The sequence below is a fragment of the Schistocerca gregaria genome, chromosome X (genome assembly GCF_023897955.1).
Source record: "Schistocerca gregaria isolate iqSchGreg1 chromosome X, iqSchGreg1.2, whole genome shotgun sequence".
In the NCBI taxonomy this organism is placed as follows: Eukaryota; Metazoa; Arthropoda; class Insecta; order Orthoptera; family Acrididae; genus Schistocerca; species Schistocerca gregaria.
This window is the reverse complement of record NC_064931.1, coordinates 205311617-205337405: the sequence shown is the minus strand read 5'-3', so window position 1 is coordinate 205337405 and position 25789 is coordinate 205311617.

Sequence of the window (25789 nt, the reverse complement as noted above, 5' to 3'; positions counted from 1 at the left end):
CTTTCAAAGCTGATTTCTTTTTATTAAAAAAGGAGATATCTAATTGTTGCACTGGTCCATGTGGTGAGTTACCTTCTTGTGATTTACAGAATAAAGCAACTACCTGTCAAACACATTTATTTGCAGTGAAGTATATAGTAGTGTTGAAATATACTATAATTGTTTTAATTATACATTATAATGCTGAATCTTCAGAAAATACTCTGTTATTCTTTCACTTTTACATATTCAGATATGATGCCACAGAATTTGAAAAACGATTGCCACTATCAGAAGTCGTTCACAGCTTGTTCAGATAATGATACACAGCCTTCTGGATCTCCTTGCTGTGGTAGGTTTCATAAAATGGTTGAAATTACAATCCTAGTATAGGAAGCACTCACTTGAACAGGGACATCAAATCACTGTATTTTTCCTTTTTTATAGGCAGGACAGACATGTGCTCAGATTTGGTGTCTGTACATGCAGATTTGTACAGAAATTACATCATTGTGATATCAAATGATGAATTTTTGAATGTTATTTTTGTTCCAGAGTGACAACAATGAGACTTAGCAACTGCAAAACTTTCCGTGTGATTTATCACACTATCAACTTCTTCACTTGTGTTTTTGTTCTGTTGTTCATTACTATATTCACATTTTTAGGGATTCCAGATGTATTGAAAAACAGGTTCTTACAAACTTAGATTTGCTCTCTTCTTTGTTTCAAGTAGAAGATAACACTGAAGTTTCTTTATGAATTCGCTTGTGTGCTAGTCTTTCTAAAGATCATATCTGTGTTTCTTGAGTAAAGTCCCTTTTCTGTTTTAAGTCTCCAATTTATAATATATTTAAAAGTACTCAGCCTTTTTAAACATATAAACTTCTTACAATACTTCCTACTGCAGTTGACTATCGGAAATGTTATCTGCAGTTGCTCTTCCCATTAGCTCTTGGTCTACTTCATTAGCATCAGTTGGCTTTAAATGTTTAAAAGTAAATACTCGCCCTTCTTTGTGGTTCTTCATTTGATTCATTATCAGATGATATTTTGTATTCTGAAATAGGAGGTGAGAAATCAGTAGGCAAATCTGAATTAAGATTGCTATTACTGGCAAGCAAATTAGAAGGCAAAGAGGCTGATTCAGGTGGTTTTTCCTTCTTAATATACCAAGAACCAATGCTATCTTCAGAAGAACAGTAATGGGTTTTATGATATTGACTATTTTATATTTAAAACATTCCTTACTATTTAGTTTAACAAACACACCAAAAAATTAAGATGGAAAAGACAGATTGCTACTTACCATAAAGATAACATGTTAAGTTGTGGACAGGCACAATTAAAAGACACTCACATAAAGCTTTGAGCTAAAGCCTTCATTGGTAAAACACACACACACACACACACACACACACACACACACACACACAAAATAATAAAGGGAAGCACACCTCACTCACTGCACACAACAGCCAACCCCAGCACCTTGGACTGGAATGCTATTGCCAGCTTGCCTTTTTGTGTGTGTCTGTGTGTGTGTGTGGGGGGGGGGGGGGGGGGGGGGGCGTGTGTGGGTGAGATGCAAAACAAAGAAAACATAAAGGGAAATAAAGCACCACAATATTAGTTAGAAACCTTGGTACTTCAGAAGAATATCGTAATACATACCAGCATGAGACTCTAAATGCTGTAGAACAGCTTCCACCATTTCTCCTCCTGGATCTCATAACTGATTAATTAACACTTTAAGACAACTCTGAAATCAAACACACACGTGCAATTTACTCACTCTTTGCAGAATGAAGTGGACTAACACATGACTGATGACCTCAGACGTTAAGTCCCATAGTGCTCAGAGCCATTTGACTAACACATAAGGAATGGAGAAAAACAATGCTCATCGAATATTCTCCCAATGTAGATAGCATTACTAATGCATAGGCTACATAAATATCCCAAAATTGTATGCTAGTTAATTATTACAGCTATGTAACTCAAATATCTACTTCTTTTAGCATTATTGTTATCTCATCATATGCTGTTCCTCTTACAACACAACTGCATAACCCAAGATACCTATTTATAGCACAAAAATATTTGCTGGTTTAATATTTACCTATTTGTAGAAAAGACTATTGTGGCCCAACAGTAAACCCTGAGAGATATGCAGCACTTGAAACAGAGCACACCAAGTAGGCAAGAGCCATACATATGATTCAAAAGTCTGAATTACCTAGTCTTTGTAATAAGGCGACAGTATAATGTATAATTTATTCATAGTATTAGCAGTAGCAGTTTTTGTGGTTTTATTTATCTGTGGATCACTTTTACCAGAACATTGAATGCATTATGGTACACTCCTGAAAAATGATTAAAAAGTAACATTACACTCATTACTGTACATGACATTGTTTCAGACCATGTTTAAACTATTAGACTATGAAAATCATTGCATGTATCTTATTTAATAGCATAGAACACCTTCCGTTTTAGCCAAGATTCAATTCAATTTTAAATTTGTTATTTGTCAGATACTTTACATTTGTGCTACTTTACCAGAGAACTACTTTGTCACTGTGTACAAAATTGTTTATAGTATTGAATAGTCTTTTCCAAGAGATACTTATTTTAATATCATCACTAATGGCCGAGATCAATTGTGGCTCAGAGGCACAACAATCATGATTGATGATCACCAACAGTGGCATGCATGGCATGTCATATGTGCAAAGCCACTTGCCACAGTGGAGCCAGGCAGGCAGCCATGATGTCACTCTAGTAAAATCCATTGTATGAGCTGCTATCAGCCTTCTGCTAACTGGATTTTGACCCTGCATTCTATGTAGTCTTTCATGCATTTTTTTTTTTTCAGTCTTCTGCACTCAACAAATTTGGATTTATTTATAAATTATGTATTCGTATTAGGAGCCAACTGAATGAGGTCTTACCCTATTGTGCTTTGGGCAACATGTTTACACCCAGTGCCAGTGTTAGGCATCCCAAGTTTCTGAAACTTAGACAGTGACATCTCCAGCAACAGCAGAAACAGTTTACATCTCAAGAGCAATGGACCAGAAACAGCTGTCAATGCAACAGTAGCAATGTAAGGAACAGTGGCTGCAAGAGAAAGAACAGTATGTTGCTCTCTGTCCGCCCCGGTAGCTGAGTGGTCAGCACGACAGACTGTCAATCCAAAGGGCCCGGGTTCGATTCCCGGCTGGGTTGGAGATTTTGTCCACTCAGGGACTGGGTGTTGTGTTGTCCTAATCATCATCATTTCATCCCCATTGACACGCAAGTCGCCGAAGTGGCGTCAAATCGAAAGACTTGCACCAGGCGAACGGTCTACCCGACGGGAGGCCCTCGTCACACGACATTTCATTTTTCCTGTAATTCATGTCTCAGCTTCATTATCAACATCATTTGGTGACCATGGCTATGCACCAACCACTGTTTTCTGCCTTTGACAAGTCCTCCGAGAGGTGGGAAGTCCATCTCTGCCAATTTGTACTGTACTGTTTTGCTTATGATATTTCTGGTAGGCAGCAAAGCTTGTTGCTCTTGGTGTCTTGGCTTTATATAGAGTTATGCAGAAATTGCAGTGGGCTGTCAACTTGCTGGGTCTTATGGCAAGAAAGGAAGAATGAATTGATTGTAGGTTTACCTCCTCTGCATCACTGAGCACATTTGTTCTGTGCACACAGTACACGTGAGGCGCCTAGTTGTTTCCACTGCACTGTGGAATACGGAAGTTCTGTTATAGTTCACTAACCTGCTGTCTTCAAGTTGATGTCCCCAGCGCAGAAAACAGCACACAGCTTGTAGGTTCTGTATCTCAAGGCTGAAACTGACTTTTAGCTAGGTTCTGTTCTGAAATAATGTCTCACTTCTTTGGGATGCCACTCCCATATTTTAATATAGCCGCACAAGGAGACTACATGATCTTAACACGACACCTTCTGATACAGCAAAGTACATGATCAAACACAATATTTACGAAAATGTATCTTTACACTATTTTTGGCACATGTCTGTGCCTCATGACTACCAGAGTGAATCTTTTAATACTGAATACTGGCAAACACATCCTGCCACAGACAACATGACTGTACATCTCGACTGCCTAATGCAGAGTGACGAATAGGAACTTAATTAAAAATTGGAAACACATCCTATGATAGACAACATGTCTGTTCTTCTTGACTGCCTAATCCAGAGTGACGAACAGCCCGAAACACTTTGTGCACCATCCCAGAAATGGCATGACCTGAACGCTTCCAAAGTACTTCATCTACAATTTTGCCAGTCTTTTGTTTTTTATTTAAATTGTTTTTAATAGTTCTAAAATGACTGATTGATAGTCAGCTGTTGAGAGATATTTATATTAATAGGTGAAGTCATTCCAATGAGTAGTTTCACTAATAATAATAACTATACTTTAACGTTTTGGTGCCCTTGCTCCGAACATAGTAGCCAATCACAGAGCAGTAGCATTACGCAGGCGGTCTTTCTCATGGGAATGGTACCGAATCTAACATCTGTCACAGGTACCTCACACCACATTTCATCATCTATATACTTCTTGCATCACCACTGCTCTTGGAACAGCTTCTTGGAGCCTAGTATGATGGCTGACTAAGCCACAAATATTACAGTCTTACTTGCAGATGCAGTTATGTGTGCCAGAACTGTAAGGTCTCATATGCAGAATCGTTCACTCAGGACATGACTGTGCACCTTACCCTGACAGAGAGGCCACAACAAAAACTTTGGTCATGTCTGATCCTAGTCCTGATGAAGTGGTTAAAACTGCTGAATCTTTCAAAGTTAGTTCTGAAGCTCAGCATTGTTTCACAAATGAAGCTAAAATATCAAGAGTAGTTTTTCACTGACATTGGCATCTGTTAACTCATAATTCAGTCCCCACTCTCTTCTTCTGCCTCTAAACCTCACCCGAGTTACAGGAATCTGGTTCAACAGCATCTCACTAGAGAATTTAGTACATCAGTCATTCTACTGCCTCATCAGTGTTGAGTGACCTCCAGTCCCACTCATACTGCAGCAAACATGATTCCAGAAACAGCTGTCCACAAAATGCAATGACCTGTTGGGTCTGGGGCAGGGACACCTAGCAGTAGTGTGTCAACAAGTGGCCCACCAGCCACACACTCAGCAACAGCATGGGGAAGATCATTGGTCCACACTGTCATGGCTGTAGGCAGGCACCTTCCCCATTGCTGCGGAAGCTTATGTTGGACCCGACACACTCTGGCCAGTCCACAAAATTCCAGCTGGACATTATTGATGCTGTGTCATTAATCAATGTTTCAAAGCACTGGTCCAAGTCAATTTAGTGTCCAAATTCATACAAAGATACAAAGAGATTTTTGAACCAATACTCAGGTGCACACATAATTTTACTGCTCAACTCTCCATGAAGCTTTTAGCAGTCTCAAAATTTTGTATAGCTCACCAGCTTCCATTTGCACTTAGACAGTTTGTTCAAGTAAAACTTGAACAACTTCAAGGCCAAGGCATCATACCCCTGGTATCAACCAGTCAGTTGATGATGCCTGTGATTGTTCTTAAACACTTTTATACATTTGTGGTGATTTTAATTCCACTATAAATACCCAGTCAAACATTTATCTCTTTCTTATGCTTCACCCAGAGCATTTGTTAACTAAACTGACTCAGTACCACTATTCCTCAAAGATAGCTCTAAAGAAAGCATACATCCAATGATGCATTATGTCAGCTGCTAGTCTTAAGTATTCTATACTTAAACAGGTACAATTACTTACCATTTGGGGTTACTAGTAGTACATCTGCCATTTTATGAAAGAATTTAGAAAAAATGATTCAAGATATTCTGCACGGTATTAATTTCACAGGCCAATGAAAATTTCTTTTTGAAAACCTTTTTTTACTTTGATAGCTGATCTTTATAGATTTTTATGCGCTGAATCCAAATCTAATGTAATTTTTATTGGGCCACCCATAGTTTTCGAGCAATATGCTTTTTATTATATAGTATAAAATCCTATGCTATATGGTAAACAGGGAAATTAATGAAACATTTTGTTACAACATAAGCATGGTTTGTATTTACAGTAAGCTACTTACAACAATATGTGTTAATAGAGGTTTCACTTGTCAGCTGGAATTGCTTTGTATTTTCTTTCTCTTTATTCTTTGAAGCTTCTTGTGTAGCTTTTTCTATGATGAGTTGTTTGCTGAACTTCTCAGTGAAGTGACCAACAGTAGTCCCCCATTGTGTTGGTGTTTCAGCGGCCTTGGTAGCGATTTTACATCACTTTCATGTCCTGGTGAAAACGCTCTCCTTGTTCCTCACTAACTTCTCCCATATTGTCCAGGAAGTAATCAAAGTTACTGTTCAAAAAGTGAACTTTCAGGCTCATTAAACATCCTAAAGTTTTAAACTTCTTTAACATTGTAGCTATAATAGAAACATACTCTGGGTCTTTTTCATGTCCTAAGAACTTTGTAATGACTTGCTTGAATGATACCCAAGCTTCTTTCTCATTTAAGGACATTGTGGATTCAAAGTTAACAACAAACATCAATTTTCTAATGTCAGGTCCAACAAAGATGCCTTCTTTTTGTTTAGCTTCTGAGAGGTGTGGAAACTTTTGGCAGAGATACTTAAAATGTGGTCCATCTTTAGGCATAGCCTTTACAAACTGTTTCATTAGGCCTAACATTATACAGTGGTGGTAGGAGTATGTTTTTTGGATCTACAAGGTTTTTGCATTGAGTGTTTTAAAGACTCCCTCACAGGCCAGTTCTTTCTGCACCAGTGTTGATACCTAGTCCTACTGTCCCATTCAAACAAGAAACAAGGAAATTTGGTAAAGCCACCTTGCTGACCAAGGAGCATGCATGTTACTTTTAGATCACCTCATATCATCCAACCATGAGCAAAATAGCCTATTTTATTTAGCACTATTTCTAGGTTTTCATAGTTTTCTTTCATATGTACAGCATGTCCAGCAGGTATAGATGCATACATGTTACCAATGTGTAAAAAAACAGCCTTTAAACTAGTTTTGGATGACTCAATAAACAGCCTCCAGTCTTCCTTTTTGTGTTCAATACCAAACTCATTCATCAGACTGGGAATGTCTGAGCAGTACACTAAATCACCGTCTTGTTGAAAAAACTTGGAAAATTGCTTCTATCTTTCTATACATGTATATGCTGGTTCCAACTGCCTATAAGTTCTTTTCTTTTAATCCAGAGCCAAGCAATTCAGCTTTTTTCTTTTTTAGCCAAATCATCAAGCTTGGTCTGAGTAAGCAATTGGGGCTCTAGTCTTTCTGTATTACAATGGAATTCATCATCGTCTGGTTCATGTAAATCAGTTTGTACATCACAAAATACTTCCGTTGGAATAGAATTTAAACCACCTGGTGGTTAAGGAACCAGCAACTAGACCATGCCTGACTAGTCGGATGGCAGACAGAAGGTTAGGGTAGCTCATTACCTTCTTGTTTTCTGAATTATGACCAGTAATATCAACACTGCAAAAGTAGCAATCATTGCAATGATTTCTGGGATCCATCCATATCATAGGAACAAAAAACCTAAAGGCTTTTTTCTCCTTTTTGGACCATTTTCTCAGATCTTCAACACAGATCTTCAACACACAAATAACAGGAAAGTGAGTTTAAGTTGACAGTAAACAAAACACCACCTGTTAACACACAAATAGAATCGACCTTTTTTGCCAGCAAATATTTTTCAATAGTGCTATCAGTGTCATCTACATTCATTACACCACCTTTTTAAATTATTTTAACTATATAAAGGCTGTTAAATTCTTTTAAAAAATCGCTGAATTTAATAAATTTAACTGTAAAATGTGAAAAAATAGTGGGTGATACAGTTTTTTAATTATCATATTTGGATTTCCCACCCTAAAAAACATAAGAATACGGTATTTTCACCCCTTTCCCAGTGACTATATGAATAGATTATGGTGTCAGTGGGAAAAGTGCAGTTTCATTGCTTCCCCCCCCCCCCCCCCCCCCCTCCCCTCAAACCCACTCCCTGGCCTGTATTATCTTGATGTTGTTATTGCCTTTCATTAAGTGTTCTGCTCACAATGAACCTATCTCATACATTTTGCACATCAGGTGGAATAGTTTTGTCATGGCTCTCTAAAGGATATCAGTAGTTATGATTGAGTTTTGTCTACTCCAGGGCCCTTCTTTTAACTTCAGTCTTTCAGTGCTCTGCCAAATCCTTCTTGCAGTGTCATATCTCCTATCTCATCTTCATACATGACCTCTTCCCTTTCTATAATACTGCCTCTGGGTTTATCATCCTTGTATAACTCCTCTATATACTCCTTCTGCCTTTTAGATTTCCCTTCTTTGTGTACCACTGGTCTCCCATCTGGGCTCTCGACATTTTTACAGCTGTTTCTCTTTTCTCAAAAGGCCTCTTTAATTTTCCTATGGGAGATGTCACTCTTTCCTATAGTGATATGTGCTTCTATATCATTACATTTGTCCTCTAGCCATTTCTGCTTAGTCATATTGCACTTCCTGCCAGTTTCATTTGTTTGTATTCCCTTACATTTGTCCTCTGGTCATTCCTGCTTAGCCATATTGCAGTTCCTGTTACTTTCATTTGTTTGTTGTCCCTTTTGTCAGCTTCATTTGCTGTATTTTTATATTTTTCTTCTTCTTCAATTAAATTCAATATCTCTTGTGGTATTCAAGGATATCTATTCACATTTTGCTGTAATCCCTTCCTCCATTTCAATCAACTGTTGCCCAATGCACAGGAATGAACTTAACAAATTACAGTGTTGGCTTGAACAAACTTCACTATCCAGTCACATTAATGTGACCACCCGTCAAAAGCCACAATGACCATCTTTTACAGTGCTGACTGCTGTGAGACATGCAGGAAAAGAGTCAGAGTTCTGGAAGATACTGACAAGGATGTGGAGTCACACTGGCCCCAGTGCTGCGGCCATCCATGCTATGTTTCTTGGTTGAGAGTCCATGGAGTGAACAGCACAGTTGAGATGATCCCACAGATCATCAATTGGGATTTAATTAGGGGTGTTTGGTGGACATGGGGGTATGGTAAATTAATCCTAGTGCTCTTTGAACCATGCCAGTACACTATGCCCTCTGTGACCTGTGACACGTTATACTGAGCTGCTGTTAGATGCCATCATGTCGAGGACAGGTAAACTGCTTGTAGCAGTAGAAATGGTTCCAAATGATAGATGCAAAATGGTGTTGATACATTGCGCCTTTTAGAATGATGATATCACCCAGGAAAAGCTACAGAAGCATTCCCCATACCATAATGTCCCCTCCTCTGGCTTGTACACTTCCAAAAGTTGTTGCAGGGTGTTTGCTTTCAGACATTTCACACCGTACTTGTCAATGGATATCTCTCTGATGGACCATAAAACATCATTCATCAGAAAAGTCCACTGTTGCCAGTCAGTGGACATCCAGTTGTGGTATTGGCATGCAAATTCCAGCCTTTGTCACATGGGTGCCTGAAACAAGTGTCTACAGTGCATGTGCATAAACAGCAATATTTGGTGAGTGGACATTGAGGAGACACTGATAGTACCCTCTTGGTTCATCTGGATAACCACTTACTCAACAGTTGCAGAATTATTTACATGTAAACATGTCTACAGCTGTCATTCACACGTCATCTATGGCCCAGGGTGCTCCACAGTTGCCTTGGCACTGCTTTTTGATAGCACTAGTTTGCCATGAATGGTATACTTTAACTCCCATGTGGAGTTGCTAGTCTCCTATCAGATGCCGGATAGGCATCACCAGATATGATGAACAACAGATATGATGGACAACAGGGAAATAAAATACCTGTGATGGGCCAAAACTAGCAAACTGCTATCTTGTGTCTGGGAGTTGGGTCTCCAAAGACTAAGCAAAGAAAACCTTGAATAAAAATTACCCAGCCACCAGTAGAGATTGGATGTAGGGTCGACAGCCCACTCTATACAAAATACCTGTTATGAAACTCTAACAAAGAAAAGTGGGATTGATAAAGGATGATGGAGATGGCAGGATATTGAGACATAAAGCATAAATCAGATTTGTTCATTGGTACTTGGTATGTGAGATCACTATACCACCCAGTAGCCTCAAAAGTAGTGCTAAACCAAATAATGAACCTGCAGCACAACATCACAGCATTACAAGAAGTAAGATGGACTGAGAGTGGAATCCTAGAAAAGTAAGAAGCAAACATATTTTATAGCTGTAGTGAAAGGAATCATGAGTTTGAGATAGGATCTGTGGGATGTTAAAAGAGAAATTCTTCAATTACCCAATAATTAATACCCACATACCAACTGAAGAATCAGAGGATGAAGAGAAAGAAGCTTTCTACTACACACTGGAAGTAGCACATTATGAGTGCCCAGGGTAGGATATAAAATAGTTAGCTGGAGGTTTAAATGCTCAGGTAGGAAGAGAACAGATCTATAGACCAACAATTGGTACCTCTAGTAAACATGCTATAAGTAATGACAATGGGACAACGTTGATACTATTTGTAACATCTAGAAACATGGTGGTAGCCTCCACATTGTTCTCACACAAAGAAATACATAAGGGAACACGGACAGCACCAGAGGGAAAGAAAATAAATCAAATTGACCATGTACTAATTGATGCAAGACACAAGTCAGACTTACTGGATGTAAGGAATTTAAGAGGTCCAAATACAGACATGGATTACTTCCTACTTTGGGGACAGGTGAGGGCAAGAACATCTAATGCAGTGAAAGGAACCCAGCCCGAGACAGAAATATAACATTACAGCCTTAGAATCAGAGGAAGCAAGGGGACAATACAGGAGAGAATAATTCAGGCCCTTGAAAATTCTGGAGAATGTAACAACATTGAAGATAAAAAAGACAGTGCAGATAGCAGCAAGCAAGATATGTGGGAACAGTGTAAAGCAAACAAGAACCTTGTGGTTCGATACCAAATGTGAAACAGTAACAAATGAAAAAATGACACATACAACCACATTGTACCAGGATGATTAATGAAAGAATATAAAGAAAAATGGAGAATTGGGAAAAAGGCCCATCAAAGGAAAAAGAGGGAGTGGATGAAAGGAAATATTGAAGAAACGGAGCTTCTGAGAAGTGCAAACAAGGGAACAAAATTTATTCGAGAGGTGAATAAGGCACAGAAACCTCTCAGGGGCAGAACAAGTTTAATAAAATATGAGAAGGTTGAAATTATAAGCAAACAGAACCCAGATAAAAGTGTAGAACCACCTAACTTAGAAGAGGTGAGAACAGCAATATGAAATTAAAGAACAACAAAGCGGCATGGACAGATAGCATTCTAGCAGAACTTTTCAAGCAAGGATGTTCTGAATTGGAAAGAAACATCCTGAAACTTGTTAATCTAACATGGGAAGAAGTGGAAATGCCTTGAACATGGAAAGTAGGCATTATATGTCTTTTTGTATATAAGAAAGGAGGCCAGATGGAATTCGGTAACTATAGTTTGACCACACTGCTTAATCTGGGATATAAAACCCTCTCTAACATACTGTACAACCTGCTCCTTCCAATAATTCAGAGGGAAATAGGGCCGTACGAATGTGGAGTTATCCTGAGTAAGTTAACTATTAACCAGATATGTACCGTAATAGAAATTCTGGAAAAAAGGAATATGGGGTCCTTTTACTGATTTTAAATCAGTGTATGACAGTACAGATAGAGAGCAACTATCTCAACAACTATCTCAAACTAGGTGAAGGGGGTACTCCGGAGAGAAAAAAAAAAAAAAATACATCTACATTTATACTCTGCAAGCCATCCAATGGTGTGTGGCGGATGGCAATTTACGTGCCACTGTCATTACCTCCCTTTCCTGTTCCAGTCACGTATGGTTCGCAGGAAGAATGACTGCCGGAAAGCCTCTGTGTGCACTCGAATTTCTCTAATTTTACATTTGTGATCTCCTCGGGAGGCATAAGTAGGGGGAAGCAGTATATTCAATACCTCATCCAGAAACACGCCCTCCTGAAACCTGGACAGCAAGCTACACCACAACACAGCGCGCCTCCCTTGCAGAGTCTGTCACTTGAATTTGCTAAACATCTCTGTAATGCTATCACGGTTACCAAATAACCCTGTGACAAAACGCGCCGCTCTTCTTTGGATCTTCTCTATCTCCTCTGTCAACATGACCTGGTATGGATCTCACACAGATGAGCAATACTCAAGTACAGGTCAAACGAGTGTTTTTTAAGTCATCTCCTTTGTTGATGGACTACATTTGCTAAGGACTCTCCCAATGAATCTCAACCTGGCACTCGCCTTACCAACAATTAATTTTATATCATAATTCCACTTCAAATCGTTCCATACGCATACTCCCAGATATTTTACAGAAGTAACTGCTACCAGTGTTTGTTCTGCTATCATATAATCATACAGTAAAAGATCCTTCTTTCTATGTATTCGCAATACTTTAAATTTGTCTATGTTAAGGGTCAGTTGCCACTCCCTGGACCAAGTGCCTATCCGCTGCAGATCTTCCTGCATTTTGCTGCAATTTTCTAATGCTGAAACTTCTCTGTATACTACAGCATCATCCACGAAAAGCCGCAAGGAACTTCTGACACTATCTACTAGGTCATTTATCTATATTGTGAAAAGCAATGGTCCCATAACACTTCCCTATGGCACACCAGAGGTTACTTTAACGTCTGTATACATCTCTCCATTGCGAACAACATGCTGTGTTCTGTTTGCTAAAAACTCTTCAATCCAACCACAGAGCTGGTCTGATAATCCATAAGCTCTTACTTTGTTTATCAGGTGACAGTGTGGAACTGTATCGAACGCCTTCCGGAAGTCAAGGAAAATAGCATCTACCTGGGAGCCTGTATCTAATATTTTCTGGGTCTCATGAACAAATAAGGCGAATTGGGTCTCACATGATCACTGTTTCTGGAATCCATGTTGATTCCTACAGGGTAGATTCTGGGTTTCCAGAAGTGACATAATACGTGAGCAAAAAACGTGTTCTAAAATTATACAACAGATTGATGTCAGAGGTGTAGGACTATAGTTTTGCGTATCTGCTCAATGACCCTTCTTGAAAACTGGAAGTACCTGTGCTCTTTCCCAATCATTTAGAACCTTTCGTTCCTCCTCTTGAGACTTCTGGTACATGGCTGTTAGAAGGGGGGCAAGTTATTTTGTGTACTCTGTGTAGAATCGAATTGGTATGTCGTCAGATCCAGTGGACTTTCCTCTGTTGAGTGATTTCAGTTGCTTTTCTATTCTTGGACACTTATTTCAATGTCAGCCATTTTTTTTTCATTCATGTGAGGATTTAGAGTAGGAACTGCAGTGCAGTCTTCCTCTGTGAAACAGCTTTGGAAAAAGTTGTTTAGTATTTCAGCTTTACGTGTGTCATCCTCTGTTTCAATGCCATTATCATCCCAGAGTGTCTGGATATGCTGTTTCATTTCACTTACTGATTTAATGTAAGACCAGAACTTCCTAGGATTTTTTGTCAAGTCGGTACATAGAATTTCACTTTAAAATTCACTGAATGCTTCACACATAGCCCTCCTTACACTAACTTTGACATTGTTTAGCTTCTGTTTGTCTGAGAGGTTTTGGCTGTGTTTAAATTTGCAGTGAAGCTCTCTTTGCTTTTGCAGTAGTTTCCTAACTTTGTTGTTGAACCACGGTGGGTTTTTCCCATCCCTCACAGTTTTACTTGGCGCGTACCTGTCTAAAACGCATTTTACAACTGCCTTGAGCTTTTTCCATAAACATTCAGTATTGTCAGTGTTGGAACAGAAATTTTCGTTTTGATCTGTTAGGTAGTCTGAAATCTGATTCCTATTACTCTTGCCAAACAGATAATCCCTCCTCCCTTTTTTTAATCCTATTTACTTCCATATTTAGGGATCCTGCAACGGCCTTATGATCACTGATTCCCTGTTCTGCACTTATAGAGTCAAAAAGTTCAGGTCTGTTTGTTATCTCCATGAGTTGGTTCTCTGTTTAATTGCTCAAGGTAATTTTCGGATAGTACACTCAGTATAATGTCACTTGATGCTCTGTCCCTTCCACCTGTCCTAAACATCTGCGTGTCCCAATCTATATCTGGTAAAGTGAAATCTCCACCTAAGACTATAACATGCCGATGAAATTTATGTGAAATGTATTCCAGATTTTCTCTCAGTTGTTCTGCCACTAATGCTGCTCAGTCAGGAGGACGGAAAAAGGAGCCAATTATTAACACAGGTCGGTTGTTGAGTATAACCTCTACCCTTAATAATTCACTAGAACTATCCACTTCTATTTCACTACAGGATAAACTACTACTAACAGCGAAAAACAAGCCCTCACCGGTTGCATGCAATCTATCCTTCCTAAACACCGTCTGTGCCTTTGTAAAAATTTTGGCAGAATTTATCTCTGGCTTCAGCCAGCTTTCCGTACCTATAACAATTTCAGCTTCGGTGTTTCCTATCAGCACTTGAACTTCCAGTACTTAACCAATGCAGCTTCGACAGTTTACAATTATAATACCGATTGCTGCTTGGTCGCCGCATGTCCTGATTTTGCCCCGCACCCTATGAGGCTGTTGCCCTTTCTATACTTGCCCAAGGCCATCTAACCTAAAATACTATCCAGTCCATGCCACACAACCTCTGCTACCCATGTAGCTGCCTGCTGCATGTAGTGGACTCCTGATCTATCTAGCGGAAACCAAACCCCGTCACCCTATGGTGCAAGTCGAGGAATCTGCAGCCCACATGGTCGCAGAACCGTCTCAGCCTCTGATTCAGACCCTCCACTCGGCTCTGTACCAAAGGTCCACAGTCAGTCCTGTTGACGATGCTGCACACGGTGAGCTCTGCTTTCATCCTGCTAGCAAGACTGGCAGTCTTCACCAAATGAGATAGCCAGCAGAAGTAAGAGCGGAATTCCTCCGATCCATAGCAATACACATCATTGGTGCCAACATGAATGACCACCTGCAGATGGGTGCACCCTGTTATGCACATGGAGTGCATATTGGTTTTCTTCCCCTCCCTTGCAGCCATATACCTAAGGGGCCCCATTACGCACCTGACTTTGGAGCTCCCAACTACCAGTAAGCTCACCATCTGTGACTGCCCAGATCTTGCAAACTGAGGGGCAACCTCTGGAACAGGATAAGTAGCCATGTCTGGCCGAAGATCAGTATCAGTCGGAGACAGAGCCTGAAACCAGTTCCTCAGACAAACTGGACAGGCCTTCCGTTCAGCCCTCCGGAATGTCTTCTGTCCCCTGCCACACCTCAAGATGACCACCCACACTATCACGAGTGAGGGGTCAGCCTCAATGTGGGCAGTATCCTGGGCAGCCACAGCTGTGGTCTGATCGGGGGATGCGTGGGATAAGCTGGTCATCCCAAACAAACCCCCGTCCGGACCCCCACAGTGATGCCCATTGGCAACAGCCTCAAGCTGTGTGACTGGAGCCAACACTGCCTGAAGCTGAGAGTGAATTGATGCCAACTCCGCCCGCATTCGAACACAGCAGTTGCAGTCCCTATCCATGCTAAATACTGTAGTGCAAAGAACGTCTGAACTAATCTACAGAGAGCACAAACAATTTGACACAAAATTTAAATGGTTATTAAAATACAAGACTGCCTAGTAAATGCAGTAATGCTGCTACTTGCACACTGCTGACACACTGCTTGGTGGCAGAAGGCTAACTGTATTGTCAGTAACGTACAAAGACTATTTGAAAGAAATAAACAAATGACAGATGACTACGCGACTTTACACATCACAGATATTGAAATGCAAATATGCCCCTGCTAATTACAAAACTACACAATGATTTGACAGATTTAACTAAACAAGTGCACTAAGAACACTCAAATAAATTTTCAACATGACTACTACACTTATATGAGTGCTAAATAAGCCACTTGCTGCTACTTGCACACTGCTGACACACTTTTTGGTGGCAGAAGGCTAATTATACAGCCAGTAACATACAAGGATAGCAAGAATGACAATTAGAGGAATGCAAGGTAGCATAAAAACTGGAGAAATATTTTCCAGTACTTTGAAAATTAAAAATGGAGTACAGCAAGGTGATGCACTGACATGCCTCCTATTTAGTGCTGCCTTGAGAAGGTGGTGAGAGAAAAGATTAATGATTTTTCATATATCTGTGCAGATATTGGCCTATGTGGACAACACGGATATAGTAGCAATAACTCTGATAGAATGGAAGAGACATTCACCACTCTTGAACAGACCAGCAGGAATACAGGGCTAAATATTAATGAGCAGAGAACTAAATACCTAGCTACTGGGAAAGCGCACAGGTAGTACATGCCAACCAAAATAATGATGGGTAGTTGTACCTTTGAAAGAGCCAATCATTTGAAGTACTTTGATTCAGTTGTAACCAGTCTAAATGATACCTCCTATGAGATAAAGCAGGGACTCATTGCAACTAATAAAGCTTTTTTTATCATAACAAAGCTTCTGTCTTCAAGGCTCCTGATTAGAGCCACAAAATAACTGTCTACAAAACACTGATCAGACCAGTGCTTACATATGCCTCTGAAACCTGGGCTCCAACAACAAAGGATGCTGAATTGCTGGATGTATTTGAGAGAAGCACACTCAGGAAAATCAGCAGCCCAATTTGCAAAAGGGAAGAGGAGGAGAGACAACTATGAATTGTATGCCGTCTACAAATATTGGCCTATTAGAAGAATTGTGAAGTCATCTAGGCTGAGCTGGGCTAGACACGGCATGGATGAATGATATGGAAATACCAAAAATGATTTTAGAAGGAAAGCTAGGTAGGCAGAGGGGATGGGGTTGATCAAAAAATAGATGGGAGAACAAAGTCATAGAAGACTTTCAGAAGATGGGGTACAGGAAATGGAAAATGCTAGCAAGGGACTGGGATAAATGAAAGGAGATAGTTGAAGAGGCTGAGATTCATCATGAGTTGTTTATTTATTTATTTATTATTTGTCCCGTAGATCAAATCAGTACAATGGCTTGTACAACTGATATAGGATAAGTCAATACAAATATACAGTTTACAGGAGTCTAAAACAGTAAACAAGAACACAGAAGAATGATTATTTTACATTACCTACAAAATTATGTTACTTAAAGTTACAGCTTTACAGAGAATTGTTACATGATGTGACAAAACTTACTTAACAACATTCAGCTTTGATGCATTATCATGCACTAAGACAATTTTGATTCCAAATATTCCTGGATGGTATAAAAGCAGTCTTTTATTAAAAGAGATTTCACTGTCTGTTTGAATTTATTTATTTCTTGGTTTTCTTTTATAAAAGTTGGAAGATGATTATATAATTTTATTCCCATGCACTTGACACCATCACTGTACAGTTTTGTTGAGTGGGTAAGTATTCTTAGAGAGGTTTTTGATCTTGTGTCATAATCGTGGTAATCCATATTTTTGCTAATTTTGTTGATACTTTTTTTGGTAAAGAATAATAATTCTAGTAGGTATTGGCATGGGAGGGGCAAAATATTTAGTTTCTTAAATAATGGTTTACAAGTGTCTCTTTGTTTTTTGAACATAACTGTTCTGACTATCTTCTTCTGCAGTTTTAATATCTTAATTGATTCAGAATTTTGGCCCCAGAAGATGATTCTGTAGTTAAGTACAGAGTGAAAGAGTGCATGGTACAGTGTGGTTAGGGTACTTGTGTTAGTGACATTCCTTATTGATCTAATCATGAAGCATACTTTACTAAGTTTTGTGCTGGTAATGTCAATGTGCCTTTTCCATGTGAGCATATCAGTAATAGTGACCCCCAAAAATTTTATTTAATTTTCAAGTTTAACATTATTTTTTCCAGTGATATAGTTGGTAGTAATGGATTTCTGTTTTGGGATGTGTGGAAGGTTATTCCAATTGTCTTTTTTGCATTAAGCAGCAGCCTGTTACTTTGAAGCCATCGACTTATTTGATCTGTGGTCCTATCTATATTAGATTGGAGAATTTGTTCGGGCGCAGATATGAGTATAGAGGTGTCATCAGCAAACAAAAGGGTTTTTGCGTCTGGTAGGCTGTGAGGAAGTTCATTTATGTAAAGTAAGAACAGCAAGGGGCCCAGGACAGGGCCTTGGGGAATGCCTTGCCAGTGTTGTAGAGCACAGAAGAAGAAGAAGAACACAGAACACAAACAGTTTATAAATTCAGCCAGTTCAGAAATGCTTGTGCCCTTTGCCCAAAAGCCAATGATCACACTCTACTGGGCATCAGATAAATCACTCAATTTCTGCATTAGGACAATGACTGCACTATTTTCCTCATTTCCCTGGCATTCTTTACATACCCTCCATTGCTAGTGCTGTCACTTCGTGTCTGTGAGTGGTTACTGCATGCCAATGTTGAACATAGGTGGTGGTCACATTAATGTGACTGGACCGTGTAACTGTAGAGTACTCTGTATTAATGAATGTTGGTTAAATAGTTCACATATAGAATTGTGTGTCCGATTTGGATTCTCACTGATCATAAGTTATTGGGGAACAAAATCTGCACATGGAGGGTTATCAATCTGTGCTAGAGACAGTTTACATATAGAGTCCTCAGTTATAGATGTGTCTGTACTACACACATGAAAAATGGTAATTGTATCACTCTACTGTAAAACAGAAACTGATGAAGAAACTTTCGTAGATTCAAGATACAGACATCACAAAATTTTCATAGCCAGTGACATTAACATAGACATAAGCAAAAAAAGAAAGAATGTATCTCACTTAATAAATACAATAAAGTCACTTAATCTCTACCACTTCAATGAAAAATCCACAAGGATAGAAGCATGCTTCGATGACATAATGAGAAATGAGCATAGAGACCATGTAGAGTGTAATGTGATTAAATTATGAATAACTGACCATGAAGGACTATGTTGAAAAATAAGACTGTCACTCTCTGAATGTACCAAAGGTTTTGTAAAGTACAGCAAAATAAATAAAAACAGCATTGAAAGTATGATAAAGGAACTAAAATTAGTGGAATGTTCCTGTAAATTGATCACTGTGAGAACCTTTGATGAATGCACTGCTTTTTTCTAGACATCGTTCAACTTATACTAAATAGCAACTGTCTGACTGTTTATAAGAAAATCATTAATGACTCTAAATGTAGGCCACAAAATACTAAGATTTGGTGTACTCTGAGACTGAATGAAATTCAACTCCATGTGTTCCACTTCATTCATTGGTCATTTGAGTTTAATTTCCACAGAGACAATACTCATATCTCTTCTTGAGCAATAGCAGGCACTTACAGTCACTATTTCTAGTTTAATGACAATATTGGCACAACTTTTAGACCCATCAGCAATATATCTGCCACTGTTTGCTGTGTTCAGTGATGCAGCAGAAGACTGGGATGCTTATGGAAATTCCTGCAACAAAATTTCCATGCATTTGGGGTAACAGACATAAACTTGTGCAAGGCTCTATTTTGGTCATGATCTCACCTTGGGTATATCAGTTGTTGCATCAGCTCACCCCCTTACAAGACCCTTTAAGTCTTTCTTTTAATCAGATGTGCAAGTTACTTTCTACCTATCCCTGTAAATGTAATCATGTTATTCCTGCTTTGTGGAATTTTACCATTGCTAAAAGTGGCCAAAACAGTTATACAGGGTATGGGCAGCAGGGCTGCACGGTCTTAAGTGTTGCGGTAATTTTGTGACAAATGTTCATAGGGAATCCTAAACAGATCAGATGGTTCAAGATTTAATGACACATCATGAGCCTGATAGGGAAGTTCAGGCATGAACTGTACAGTGTGAAAAGCCTCCCCTTATAGAAGTATTAAACATTGCTCAGTCATTTCAAGTTTCATGAGCTGCAGGTAGCCAGATAGAAACCTGGTCCAAAGTTTCAGAAATCAGTTCTTCTCATCCCTCCCAGCCTTCAGTTAGTTTGTAAGGGAGTGGAGAAGATATTGCAGCAGTCCAACAGATGTCTCAGCTTTTTATAGATAATTATCAATCATGACAACAACAGTCTGCATCACAACAGCAAGAGCCTCATGTTCCACTGCCTCCATGCCCATAATGTTTCATTAAACAAAAATGGATTGTGTGCCCCAAGCACTGGGCAATGTGTAATAGGTATCATAAAAAAAAGACACATTGCTTCTGTGTAACTTTCTTCCGAATATGAGAGGGAATGAAATGAACATGGGTGTGAACACTGTGTCAGCAGTGTCAGTGTCTCCAAGTGAGTTATTCATTGAATTGCATGTGTTTAACAAACTGTTAAGAATGCAGGTGGACACAGGTGCAGAAGCAACATTGGCGAATTTTCAAACTTATGTGGATTTGGGCTCTCCCTCTCTGGCTCGAGTCTCAAGGAGGCTGGTGAGTTATAAAAAACTAGAGGTTCCCGTTTTGGTCAGTTTTCTACACCTGCAACTCATGAGACTATGGTTTGTTAATTAAAATTTCTGGTTGTGGACAATGCTTACAATGAAAAACAGTTTGGTTTGGACACTGTCAAACTTCTTAAATTCTCCTTCGATGGTGAAGCACATTTTGCTTCTGATCAAGTTCCATATCAAGAGCTAAATGCTCTCTGTGCTGAATTTCCCTCTTTATTTTCTCCAGGACTGGATGGTACAACAAAATGTCAGGCTCATATTACGATGAAACAGTCTGCTGGCCGCTGTCTTTTTCTGGGCCAGGTACTGGTAACTTTACAGGATCAAGTAAATGGAGAATTAGATCACCTTCAATCCTGTGGTGTTATTGAACCTATTTCTTCCAGTGAATGGTCAACACCATTAGTGACATGAATGCATAGTCAATCATTGATATCTATCCTTTACTGTGCCCTGACAAGCTATTAGCAAAATCATGTGGGGATGGAAGGGGGGCATTATTTATCAGATTGACTTAGCAGATGCATATTTACTGCTTTCCCTAGATGATGAATCTAAATGCCTTCTAGTTATCAATACACCATTTGGGCATTATCAATACTGATGTTTGCCTCTTGGTGTGCCAATTGCCCCAGCTATATTTCAACACTTTTTAGACTAACTTATCGCGACCCGCTTTATTTGTTCATGAGACCCAAAAAATATTAGATACAGGCTCCCAGGTAGATGCTATTTTTCTTGACTTCCGGAAGGCGTTCGATACAGTTCCACACTGTCGCCTGATAAACAAAGTAAGAGCCTATGGAATATTAGACCAGCCGTGTGGCTGGATTGAAGAGTTTTTAGCAAAGAGAACACAGCATGTTGTTATCAATGGAGAGACGTCTACAGACATTAAAGTAACGTCTGGCGTGCCACAGGGGAGTGTTATGGGACCATTGATTTTCACAATATAGATAAATGACCTAGTAGATAGTGTCAGAAGTTCCATGTGGCTTTTCGTGGATGATGCTGTAGTATACAGAGAAGTTGCAGCATTAGAAAATTGTAGCGAAATGCAGGAAGATCTGCAGCGGAGTGGCAACTGACCCTTAACATAGACAAATGTAATGTAATGTGAATATGTAGAAAGAAGGATCCTTTATTGTAGGATTACATGATAGTGGAACAAATACTGGTAGCAGTTACTTCTGTAAAATATCTTGGAGTATGCGTGCGGAACGATTTGAAGTGGAATGATCATATAAAATTAATTGTTGGTAAGGTGGGTACCAGCTTGAGATTCATTGGGAGAGTCCTTGGAAAATGTAGTCCATCAACAAAGGAGGTGACTTACAAAACACTCATTCGACCTATACTTGAGTATTGCTCATCAGTGTGGGATCCGTACCAGATCGGGTTGACAGAGGAGATAGAGAAGATCCAAAGAAGAGTTTCATCACAGGGTTATTTAGCAACCGTGATAGCGTTACGGAGATTTTTAACAAACTCAAGTGGCAGACTCTGCAAGAGAGGCGCTCTGCATCGCGGTGTAGCTTGCTGTCCAGGTTTCGAGAGGGTGCGTTTCTGGATGAGGTATCGAACATGTTGCTTCCCCCTACTTATACCTTTCGAGGAGATCACGAATGTAAAATTAGAGAGACTCGAGCGCGGACGGAGGCTTTCAGACAGTCATTCTTCCCGCGAACCATACGCGACTGGAACAGGAAAGGGAGGTAATGACAGTGGCACGTAAAGTGCCCTCCGCCACACAGCGTTGGGTGGCTTGTGGAGTATAAATGTAGATGTAGATGTAGAGTTCCAGGGTGCATTGGCTATTTAGATGACACCATAGTGTCTGGTGCCTCTGCAGAGGAACATTTGCACAACCTTTGTGCTTTATTTTGTGTTTTATACTTTGCAGGGTGATGGTAAAATTTGGACAAGACACCGTTTTTTCAACCATCCATTATTTATTTGGGTTTTGAAGTGCCACATGCTGGCCTTAAACCATTGCACCAGCATATTGATGCTATTGCCATGTTGCCACACCCCATGTCTGTTTAGAAATTACAGGCATTATGGGCAAAACTGCATATTGCCACAAATTCATACCAGATGCTGTACTGTGGCACAACCATTCCATGCATTACCACATAAAGATCTTCCTTTCCAATTGTTTGAATTGGCTTATTTCTGAGCTGTATGCCTCTGTACAAGTGTGTGTTAGTGAAATCAGCTGTGGAGGTGGAAAGGAAGTTGTATATGTAAAAAAATATATGACTATCTTACTGTACAGGTTAATGAATGTCAACTAGTTTGCCTGTAGATCAGATCTATCAACAGTGAAACAGTAGAAAATCTGTCAGATATTACATGGGATGATGCTGAAAACAGACTTAAGCAAAGCTTTCAACTTAGAGTCACACAAGACTATTTTAATAAAATTGGTTCACTATGGTATTAGAAATAAATCATTAAAAACATTTAGAACCTTACAAAGTGACAGGCTATAGCAACTATATGCAAATAATCAGGCATCATACAGCTGCAGGTATCATAGCTCTTGGACAACTTCTCTTCATTTGTGTATATGATTTCTCCAAGTCATAAACCATGTGAGAAAGTGTTGCATGCTTATTATATCACACTGATAACAGTAGGTGAAAAATACAAAGTGTTCAAAATTGCAAGAGAGATGTCATCAAGATGACTAATGCCTGGTGCCTGGTCAACTAGCTGTCCAAAAAATTACTTGAACTTGTGACTGATAAAGACTGTTGTGGCATGGACACATAAATTACCTAAGCAGCAAAGTATGATGGCATGCTGAAAATTAATGCCTCTGAATTTTTATCTGAAAACTCAAAGCTTTTTAAGTAAAAAATATGTTGTTAGCATTCTAAATCTTTATTCTTCATGTGTATTTATTTGCACCCCTCTATTGTTAGAGAACCCTGAATTGTAATGTGTAATGCACCCCTCTACTGTTTGGATCTTATGCTCCACAAACCCACATAATCTCCTCCACCTGTGCTATGTACCATGTCACATCACAAATATTCATATGAAGATCATGAAGATCACTTGATTCGGCATGTCAAATTTGAAATAAGCATTATGTGCAAAAATAAGGGCACTTTTATTCAGAGCACTATGTTTTGATATGTTTTACATTTGTAAACTGCTGCGTCTAAGGAGCAAGTCTTCGAAGTACATACTCGACAAAAAATTCACGGAATCCAGGTATTGATGGCTCCATTTACCCATGCACTGATGTATCTGATCTTCTATACATGGAGTGCATAGAGGGCTGAAGATGGCTTAGTGAAATGTTGAAACTGGTCATGTAAATAAAATAACAATTTCTGAAAACATGTCTGTCTGATGATCTTTCTTTGGTAAATATCTGACCAATCACTGTCCCATATCCACAAAGGATCAACAGAAATATTGTACTAGGCAGAAATCACATGTTTTAGCACAGTGTGCTTATAACTGCACTAGAGGTAAGATCAAGTGAGTTTTACAGGTTGGAGAAATGCCACTGAGCCTCAATGATGCAGTACTCGCAGGTAAGTCAGTGTATATATAGTGCCACACACCTCTGTAAACTGCTTCTGAAAGTAACAGTGCATTATGTCCAATAGTACATTATTATGGTTTGTCATTCCATTTACTCTCAGAGTTGTCTGATGTACTTTTTTGTGTTTGGCACCAAAATAATTGTTAGAGCCATAGTAAGAAGTAATATGAACATGATAAGATGTTTCAAATGTTACAAAACAGTGCATTAGTGGACAGGGAATTATGGAGTAAGGCCAAATATGGTTTCAGAATGGTGTACCATGGTGCTGAAATTTGGTAGGAAGCTTACAGAGTAATTAATAATATGGTACATAGGTTTTGATGGATGTTCTCCAAGTTTAAGATAGGAATGAGCAACACTTGGGTAAAACAGCTGTGTTGGAGATGCGCCGTGGTTTTGGAATACTGGTGGAGTGTTGTGTTGCCTGAAGCACTTTAGAGGACCTAGATAAGATAGACAGTCAGTCATAAAAGCAAGGTAGTGGATGCCCACATGACAACTAGTGGTCATATGAATTGATGGAGGGCAGGGTATGCAGCAGTGTTCCTGGTAGTCAGACAGAAGGGTCAATGTGCCACAGCAGCACAGCAGTGAGAGACTATGTGCTGGTGGTTGCAATGAAAGCTAAGCTCTCATATGCTTTACCAACTATTGGTCATATTAGTACTGGTCACAAAAACTTGAAATGGTCAGGAGAGAAGTGTGCTGACCACATGCCCTCTGTATCTGCATGCCTAAGGGCGGAGGATGACATGGCAGCCAGTCAGTGCAAATGCAAAATGTCAGATCAAATTAAAGACTCAGTAGATACCCAGTTACAAGAAGATGAGCTACTTATAAGGGTATTATTAAGAGAGAATTAAATAGTACGGAAGTTTTTAGTCTAATTATGACTTAACATGGGTACTCTTTGGCAAGGAAACTAAAGTAGAATCTCCAAGTATTGTAACATTAGAATCAGTGTAATTGGAACCACTGGAAATTAATTTGAGTGATTCAGTGCTGGCTGGCATTGGTGGCATTCAAGCAATGACAGGTGAATGGGAGCAGTAGTTTGACCAAGAAGCAAAGTGTGAGGAGTAAGATGTCTTGCTGTTGCTGCTAATTCCTACACAAGGTAATCTCAAGATGGAATTAACTGCAGAAATGGGTAAAATAAATAATGATGTTCAAACCAAAATAAATAAGGGTAATGAACCAGTAAATATGCAGTGTGACATTGGTGAACTGTTTACATAATATAAGTTGCAGTTGGAGCACCAGGTGGCAAAACAATTGAAGCATATTGTTATGAAGGTGGATTCTGATGTAGTTGTGATACACAGTAATTGTGACAAATGTCACAAAGAATCAATATGAAAAGTCTCATTAGTGTAGGGAGATAATCAGACTGGTTATCTTGCTTTCATAGCAGCAATAGAGTTAAGACAAACAGAGTATGAAACTAAAATTAATAACAAGATAACTAGCACATTAATAACATAAATTTGGAACACAGTAATAATTTTAAGGGGCGTGGATGACTCAGGCACTAGTCAGAGAACAAACAGAACATAAATTGTTTGAAAGAGAACAGGTTGTACATAATCAGAGAGTGAGTGCACAAGTGATTAAAAATAAACAAGTTATCTGCAAGTTGCCAAGAAGGAGTGTGCATCTGGTAATTCAGCACACACAGCTTTCAATCACTGTGGGAAATTGAGTTACTTCAATCTGCATGGAAATGTGCACCTACAATT